Here is a 9,940-nt window from a genome sequence, read left to right on the forward strand (position 1 = left end):
TCCCTGAAAAGAGGTAGGTTTCCAATGGTTTTCTTTAACTTCCTGGATAGAGGAGTAGCCTTTTTGGAGTCTGGAAACATTTTCTCACTGCATAAGAGGCGTCTCAGAAATGAGACATAAAAGGACACTCTGACAAAAAGCAGAACTCCATTCTCCATCAAATTTCCTTTCAAATACTAATAAAATGTAAATTTTGAAGTCTTGTCTACTTAAAATGGTCTTGATTTTCTGCTCTTTTTGAAGAGCACTGAAGAAAGATATCTCCTTTCCCTTATTCTGTAGAAAGGCAATACAATTACAGTCATCTGAAAAATACTGGCATTAGCTCTGAAAAAGGATAATGCAGAATTATGTCAAAGAAAAAAATAATTTTTGTTACAGTCTAAGACATCTGAATTCCTCCAAATGAGTAGCACATTTATTATGAATGTCAGAATTTCCAAAGGTAACCTTCATTAAGTCTCTTAAAAAGTCAGCCATCAACACCCCTGTTGTTCAGAGTCTGTAGAGCAAAACCAATAATAAAACCAGGAGGCTGTTCTTTTCTCTCCCCATCACTTTCTCTCTTTAAACAAGAGTACATGCACAATGTGTGTGGGTCTGCATGTATGTAAAACAACAGAAATCTAGCAAAGAGCAGGACTTGCTTGTCTCTGCATTTATAATGCATTGCTGACTCCAAAATATATAATTCTGAAAAATTAAGAAGTCTTGCTTTTCCCATATTATCCCCCCTACAGGAGGCACTTTCTTTTTCCTGCCTAAATCATCACTTTAAAACCTTTTAGGATTAAAATATGACTAAACCTAAACCTTTTCATTTGGAAGAAGCATTTTCCAGCAGGTTTGGATGGTCAACTATGATCATTTGGCTTCTATGAAGTTATTTGCAAAGGAAAAAAAAAAAGGTTATTATAAGTGATTTCAGTTTTTCTCAAAGATTTCTTTCTTGATAATGTTATACAATAAGCCCCTAAAAGCTGGTTTATAGGCCAGCTCCACAAGACAAACAGTGAACAAATTGGCCTGGGCAAGGAAAGCTTTCCTAAGATAATTAAAACAACTTGTGCCGGCACTGTGAGAAAGAAGACAGCTTTCAAAATGTTTATCTTCAAGTTAAAATACAAGTCCCAAGCCTGAGTTTGAAAAGCAATTGAAAGATCATTGGCCCTGGCAAGGAGCTGATGCGCAGTGGGAGGTAGGTGGGCCAGGCTGTGAGCATCATGCAGGTGGGACTGGGGCCAGCGGGTCAGCTGGGATGGTCCTGAGAGGAGGTGGGCAGGGACCTCCTTCCTTTGGCATGTTCCCCTGGTCTCAGAGGTGCATCCTCTGCCAGCTGTCTCACAGTTCCTCCTCACATGAGGCTTCCTATTAACCCGCCACAGCACCTTTAGCCTCTCAGTTTGTTTCTCTCTTTTGGTTCCTCCATTCTGTGTATGATCATGCTGCACAGCTCCTCTGCCTCTCCTGCATCTTCTGAGGACAACTACACTGTTGATATATCTGAAATTCTCCCTTTTTTTGCCAACATATCTTTCTCCTGTTGCTTCTCTTCATGTTGGCTTCATGTAAGTTATTTAGGCAATCATTCATATGAAAATCCAGGGTGATAACAGAGGCCGACATAGTGAAAAGGCTTTGGTTGTAAACTCACTTTCAATTCCTAACTTTAAGATAGTGTTGCCTCCTGGTTCCAGATTTCCCAGTGTTGCAGCTGCTGGCAACTCGGTGGTTTTGTTTATTCTTAACACTTACTTCACAAGAAGAAAGCAAAGTTCTGCCATTACTGCATGAGTGGGAAGTGAAGAAACAAACCCCTCCTCATTAAAACAATATACTCAGTCCTTTTGCCTGCCTTTCCCCACCATCCAAGTAGGACTTCAAGCAGAGGGCAAGAACATGCAGTGATTATTTGCTATGGAAGTATGTTCGTGGAGCGCAACACAAGGCCAGATCCCAGAGGAAATTTTTGTTGTTGATTTGATAGTTACAAGGATTTGGAAATCACCTAAGGAGCATGGGAAGTAGGGTGTTACTGTCTCAGTCACTCGTTAAAACTGCACCTGGTGCATTTCTGTGCAGCAAACCACCACATGCAGGACTGCATCTCCAGAAATAAACAGCCTGAGGAAGCCAAGGGTCTGGAGAGAAGGACAAACCCCATGCCCAGGGTGAGCTGTTGCAATCACAAAATTGAACAGTAGTGGTGTTCAGTATAAGCCTCAGCCTGTCACATTTGACTAACTCTTCACTGCACATGAGAGCTTCACCAAAGGTTGTGGGCTGTCTCCTGCTCACTGTGTAAGTTCTGCCTGTGTTACCTCCACAGGCTGTTGGGCTACAAAAAAATGCAATGGGCTCCAAAAATGCAAAGAAGTTGGACATCTAACTAGAGAACATGGTCACAGTGGACTTAAGTTTTAAAGATCCATTTCTCTGAGAGCCCAATAAACAACGTGCAAGGATACAGTAAATACTGGCCATCTCTTCAGAGAAACCTGCACAGAAAGGTGACATCTTTAGACAGGGATCATCTCTTATTTGCATCTCTTGCTTTCTTTTGGCTAAGAGTGGCATTTCTACTTAGCAGATACCCTCAGTGCATTTTGTGCTACTAAATGGCTTTATTGCGACTGGAGATGGCACAAAGTTGTTTACCTGAATTGTAAGGGTGAACAGGAGGGCAATATGTCCATGGTTGTTACTGCTGACAAGTTAATATTCCATTAAAACCAGATTTAAGCCCCGAACACACTGGACACATGAGTAACCTGGACAGTTCTGAAGTTAAGAGGCTCCCCTGTTTGTTGCGTAGTTAACAGCTAAGGCTCAGGCAGAGTTGTTACATCTACAGCTGCTCTCTGCAGCCTTTCCTTGCAGACAGAGCAAAACACAAATATAAAGTATCTTAGAGGTCTGGAGTAATATGGGAAAGTGCCAAAATGGATGGTGGCAAATAGTGGGGGAAAGGTCATGAGAAAAAAAATGAGGGAAGTAAATTGTATTAGCAGAAAAACAGGGCATGACCCTACCATTTGGCAAAGTTACAGAAATGTTAACCTTTGGAAATGCTATTAGTTCATTGCTGTTGGAAAGTTGGCTAGAAAGGCAACACTCAGGACTGACTCAGTTCTAGGGTTTCTGCTGTGCTAAGCACAGTAACACACGAACACACCTCCCTCCCCTCTCCTCTCAGAGGCGTGCTCGTAAGGAACAGCCACTAAACTGCGTGTTATTCCCAATATTTTGCTACCCTAGGCAACCAACCATCAACTCCAGTCTGCATGACACAGCCTGCAAGAACTAGATAGTCTAGAATCAATTTGCTACTCCAGTTGAGTTTGATTTTATGATCTTAACACTTGTCATTTTGGGAAGGAACAAAACATTCACTGTTCCCAGGGTATGTAATGCTACTGGGAAGCCATAAATTTTAATTCAGTGCTTTATTTCCCTCATGAAGAGATGTTGTTCATATGTGCTGTCACAGCTGGGGGTTCCTCTTTTTTTCCTTGTCCCTTCATTAAGTTGGAACACACTCAGAAACACGACAGCTTTTGTTTCCATCAATGATGGATATTATAGTGAGAGTTTTGGTCTGGTTTCCTTGGACCCGGAATTGTTTCACATTAAATTTTCTACTGGATGAGCTGGCACTCCTGGCTCCCTCTCCAAGCTCTGCCAATCACTATTTTTTTCCTTTCAGCATTTGCCTTGAATTTGAAGTGGCAGGATATGGAGATTGATGGTTTTATTCTTAGAGGAAAGGAATCAATTCAGAGTGCATGCTGGTGCCCAAAAGAGTCTTAGGGAAGAGAAATGCTCTGTCAGTTTATCCAACTGTATTTCAGGGCTTGAAAGTGGAAACAGAAAACTTACTAAAAATATTTGTATTTTTATTTAAAATAATATTTTAATTGGAAAACCCATACTGCATAGAGTTTGCTGTAGGATATATTGCTTCATATTTGGGAAAAAAATACCCAGATGTCTAAAAGCTCAGAAAAATACCCGTTTTTTCATTCTTTCCCCTTGTATTTTCCACTTGAAAAAATTTTACCATGACAAAAAATGAAGGTACATACAGAAGAAGACCCAGTTAATAGAAAGCTGCCTACTGCAGTCTGTGAAAAAAGATAGGTGTTACACAAAAGGAAAGAAATTTTAATTATAGCAATCAAAGTTCAAAGGAGAATCTTTTACGGGTTTTCTACTATTTTATGTTATAGGATAAAAGTATATCCTATCTGTGAGGTCAGAAACTCTATTTAGCTCCTGTTTGAGAAGGAGACTCAAACATCAGTCAGGAGATTGGCTGAAGTTTTTAATATTTTTTAATACTCAGTGGTCTTAGCATTTTGAGGGTTGAAAAGGAGGAGACAGATACTGCAATTTGTATGTTTTCTCCAAGCTAGATCCCCACAGAGTAATTTATGTCCTTGAAAATATGCAAATTAATTTTACAAATGGATCTGGATAAGAATCAATTTTTAATGGTCATCAATTTAATGACCTTGCAGATAGAAGAGGTGACCTCTCTTACTGCTTAATGGACTTTAAAATCCAGCTGACATGTGGAGTCACTGTTTTCAATGGTGAAAGGGAAGTTATTGTTTTTGGTTGGATTTTCTGTTCCCATCTCTGAAGACCACATGAAACCTGGCTACTGTCCTGGGACTTGTAGTTCAAGTTATTGTCTTTGTAGTCCCTGGAGTTAACCAAATAGCCTGGGATCTTGACTGTAGAAAACATTTGGAGAAAAATGAATTTATGTTCTATTTCCTGCATATTTTTGATAGTTGCTTGGCCAGACTAACAGCATCCCTCCTTGTACTGTGGGACAGTAATCTTTCAGCTTTTGATGGCCTTTTACAGAAGGAAATCTGGATAAAAAATGCAGTGTTTCAAAATGAAGGCCAAGGTTTACTCAGAATAGGATCAAAGTAACACACATACAGCATAGATGTAGCCTTTTCCTCTTGTGGTCTTTGCTACACTTCTGCAGGAAAGTTGTCAAAAACTAAACTGTTCCACACCAAATGGGGAGGATACCGAGTATGAACTAGAGGGGGGAACTGAGTGTTCTAATCCACTTAGGTGCGGAGAGACGAAGTTTGCCTCGATCCACAGCATGGAGAGATGTTAGGTTCTAATGCACCTGAAAGCGAGATTATTGCACAAATGAGGCCAGATGTTGGATTCCAAAATGATAATTCAACTTTATTTTCTAAAACAAAAACAGAGGAGGGAAAGTAGGAAAACAGAATAGTAGGAGAAGCCAAGAGAAATTACTAGAAGCACAGAAAAGTGGTTACCACAACCATGGGCTCAGCACTGCCTTGTAGATTCAGTCCTCCTGAGTGGAGGGGATCTCCACTGGGCTCTGATCTCTGAGCTTCTGTCTTCTATCCCCAATCTCAGTCTTCTGCTGTCTCTCATCTTTGTTGATCTTCTTCTATGGTCTTCTCTTGTGATCTCTTGTCCTGTGCTTGCTCTCTGTGACCTGTTGGGCACTTATATGCCCTTGTAGCAACTGCAGGTCTCACAAGAACTTAATTTTGATAGAAACACACTTAGCACAGTAGGGTCTGGGTGCTCATTGGTCTGATCCATTGGTATACAAGAAAAAATCACCTGGTATACCTTATTTGGGAGAGTGTATTTAGCTGAAGCCCTTACCACAAAATAGTGTTTTAATTAAAGAGATTATTTTTTAATCAAAGCAACTTGTCTTTAACAGTTTTACAATTGAAGCAACTTGCCTTTACAGTTTTTCAATTAAATCTTTTTGCTTCATGGCTCAGGCAATGGCAAAGCATATATTGTTTTTAAACATGTTCTTCACATCAGGTTGGATGGGGCTTTGAGCAGCCTGGTCTAGTGGAAGAGGTTGGAACTAGATGATCTTTAAGAACCCTTCCAACATGAATTATTTTATGTTTCTATGATTTTAAAGCTGTGTCAAGCCCCTTTTGCTCCTCAGGTAATCAAAGAAAATTATTTGCTCCAAGGGAAGCAGAGATTTAAATGCATGTTTATTAGAAAGCCTCTTACCCTGCGTGTCATGTTTGCCCATGTGCAATCACTTCCACAGCCACATCTTGTAAGATTGGTGAGCTCTGGCTTTACACCAGTGAGTTGTACAACAAAAAGAGGTTGATTGCATATGATGTGAGAAACAAGCCTTCAGGCAGGGAATTGCTATTTTGGGATATTTCTGGTTTTGGTGGATAATCCAAAAAAGGATTAAAACTAGTCTTCTGCATGTCCACTAACCTAAAAAAGGAAAGTTTTTTACCAAAGGACTCCAGAGCTTCACCATCAGCACAGGAAGGACTGGCTTCCCCAGGTTTTGACAGAAGGTGCTGTCACACTGCTCCAGGAGCACGTTCTACTGCGGTTGTTTTCTCAGGCTGCAGCGCCTCTGTCAGCTGGTGCTGCTGGACACCTGCAATAACCTGGAAGCCTCCTCTCTACCAGCATCAGGTTTGGGGAAACTTCAGGGACCACAGAAATCTGCAGTTTTGGGGTTGCCATTTTAGAAGTTGTGCCACTGTGTGCCATCTATAGGCATAGAAGTAAATTCTTAAAGACACTAACAGAAATAACACCTAATTATTTTATAAAAATAATTTATTGTAATGAATGAAAATAATTAACTCCTCAAAATACAGTATCTCAGTGAAAGTCTTAAAACACTAATGGAAACTCCAGTTAATTCTATTTTAAGACTTTCCTTGGACTACTATGCACTAATGTTTTATTTTCATCTGCTTCTCTTTGAAAAAACCAAAACCAACTGGTTACAGTTCTTAGCCGATTTCGTACATTTTTGTGCCTTCATTTAGAACCTGCTTCATATATTTGCCAACTAACTTAAAAGAATTATTGCATTGCAAAAATATTCAGAAAACCTGGATGCAATTGATTCCTGTAAGACATTTTGTTCTACAGGAAAATAAATTATCTATTGTTAACCCTTTAATCCCTGCTGGTCTGTACCACAACTACTTCCACATGCATCTTTTAAAAAAAATGAAAACCCACCACATTAAGCAACCGTCCATCTGAAAAGTGTTTTTTTTTAATTGGAGATTTACAATTTGTTATTCTGTGCACATACTCTGGATTTTTGGAGCCCCAAGGAACAGTAACAGTCTTTGATGTGTCTTCCTCACCCAACCCAACTCATTCTGAGCAACTAGCTTTGCCCATGGATGAAACTGCCTTGGACAACACCTGGTACAACCTAGGTAAGATTTTTCAGAAGTAGATATGTGGTATTTATAAATAATTACAACTGTAGACACAGGATTCATCACTAGAGGCACAGTTAAAACAACTGGAGTGTCTCCTCCTGAGGTGGCATTTTAAGTGATAAAGCTCTAAATAACTGAGGTTTTACCTGTCCAAGTTTGCTTTCATTTCATCCTTTTGTTAAAGGACAAAAGAGAAAAAAAAGGCCAAAAAAAAGAAAGCCTTTTTTTTATTGCCCAATGTGGGAAAAAAGAAAAATAAATAAACCCAGAAATTAAGAGAAGTGATGTGCGAGAGTGAGCCCTGATGGGCATGTGGGTTTCCAGATGCTTGAGCTCTCCCATTCATCACAGCCATTTTACTCTTTAAAAAACAGCCTCCCCCCCATAAAAAAGGAAAAAAAACAAAAAACCCAAACCAACAAATCTTTTCTAAGAAATAGGGCTAAGAAACAGGATGCTGAGAGAAGGACTGAGCTGAAACAGCTTTCTCATCCTGGCTATTTATTTGATCTTGAGATGAAATGAAATACTGAATTGCATCATCCTTTCTAGAAATTACAGCAAATCCTCACATATTTGGATCAAGAAATTTGAGTCACTCTCTTCCTTCAGATTGCTTTTTCGTTCTCTGCTTTACTCTTGCTGTGTCCTGCATGTCTTTTTTTATTCTATTTCTTAAGAACTGGGCTTAGCCATGCAAGGCTGTCAGAACCGCAGCACTGCTGTGAGTCCATGATGAAAAGACAGTTAAAATGTGTCAAGCAAGCTGATGCTGGTAGATGTTAGGCACATCATGGAGCGTCTAAAAAAAAATTTAAAATAATAAAATAATTCTGTGCAGGCATTTTTCTTACTATAGAAGAAACTGTATTTCTTTAAGAGACCCAATGCAATAAATGAAAACTATATTTTGTCTTTTGTCACTCCACCTACTTTGCAAACTACCTTGAACTCATTAATTTTATTTTGTTCAGCGTTAAGCTGGCTCTGACTTTCAAAGCTGCCACAAAATGGTTTCAGCCTATATCCTCTGTCCTTTCTGAGTTCTCATTATTCACTACAAGTTTACTTGCTCTTGCAGGGATTTGATGAGACCAGTGTTCACAAAGAACTTTAGTACAGCTGAGTTGAATTTGCAAGAGGTAAACTGTGGGTGCTGTTTATATTGCTGACCTCTGGGAAGAGCATTTAGAAACATGGGATTTTGGGTGGAGCTTTTCTGCATGTTATATCCTTGGAAAATAGAACAATGCTATTGCTGTTCTGCTTTTCTCAGTCTTAGTGCTTCAGAAACCTGCCTTTGGTAGTTTACTCCCGCGAGCTCTGTTCCTACCACCTACTTCACGTGGACATGTGAATGGATCAGGTTTGACATATCTGGCTCTTCCAGATTTAGAGCACTGAAAGAAAACTGTCATGCTGCATTTGACAACTCTTTGGCTGTGTATTCCATGATCCCCCGAGGCTTCTACCTCCATTGAACAGTCTGTCACCCTGTCAATTATTTTTCCAGATTTGTTTCAACAACCCCAGCTGCCTTTCTGCCAGGTAACTTCTTCCATTACTTACAGGCTGCTAACCAGAGCGTCCTGAACATCTTTAACAAATACACAATCTGGACCCAGTCTCGCCTCACCTCATCCCACAGAGTAATCACCACCCTTCTCTGCAACCTCATTTTATGAATTTGCAGTGGTGAAGAATGTGTACCTTGGAGACTCTCAGCTTGATAGGCCCATCAGTCACTGCACTGTCAATGGGGCAGGAAACTACCATGCAAGTCATGGTTCAGACCAGGGAAAGACCCTGCCGCAGGTGAGTCTGATACAGCTGCTCTGAGGGAGCCGTAGAAAGAGCTACAGGAACAGGGTGTTACCATTCAACCTCTTCACAGTGCTACAGAGAATGCCAAAATTGCCTTCTGTACTTCATTTTAACTTCCAAAATCTCTTGCCAAGCACAGAACGAGAGCTAAGGATTTGTGCTGGCACCCATTTTGAGAAAGTTATCTGGAGGACATCATGAGAGCTGGAGAGCTCTCATGTGAGAGCTGCTTTCACCAGGCGAGAGCTTCCTAGGTTCCCAAAACTGCTCATGTATCACAGCCCACAGGAGCTGGTCCAGATGCTCTGGGGTAGTTAACCAACGTGTAGCAACTGCAGTAAGAGCAGATGTGTGCTGTAAACTACACCTGATTCAACATGATGAGCGCAGACATACTGTACAGCTGATACACAGATAGCACAGGTTTAATTATCCACAGTTTGATTATCCGGTGTTGACATGGTTTTTATGACTAAGTTACCCTTGAGACGCTCAGAATCTGGAAATTGCAACCACAGATAAAAATTTCCTTGCAGCTACATAAAGTCATAGTACTTTTCTGACAAATTTTGGCTGGGAGTTTTGAGCATTTTTAACTTATCGAGTTTGCATTGCTTTTTACAAGGAGTGAAGTCTTAAGGCATAAATCATTGACTTAAAGGAAAACAACTGTGTAACAATATTACAAGATATACAGAACAGGATGCGCTTGGATTCCAGTTTCTGTTCACTGGCTCACCAGAGACAAGGATCATAAATCAAAAATAAAGAATGGAAATCAAAGAAAAGTAACAGGAAGTGTCAAAATGAAAACCTGGCAGAAATTACCAATAGGAGGAAAAGAAAAAAGACTCCAG

The sequence above is a fragment of the Myiozetetes cayanensis genome, unplaced genomic scaffold, assembly GCF_022539395.1.
Source record: "Myiozetetes cayanensis isolate MyiCay16 unplaced genomic scaffold, myiCay2020 scf1, whole genome shotgun sequence".
Classification (NCBI taxonomy): domain Eukaryota; kingdom Metazoa; phylum Chordata; class Aves; order Passeriformes; family Tyrannidae; genus Myiozetetes; species Myiozetetes cayanensis.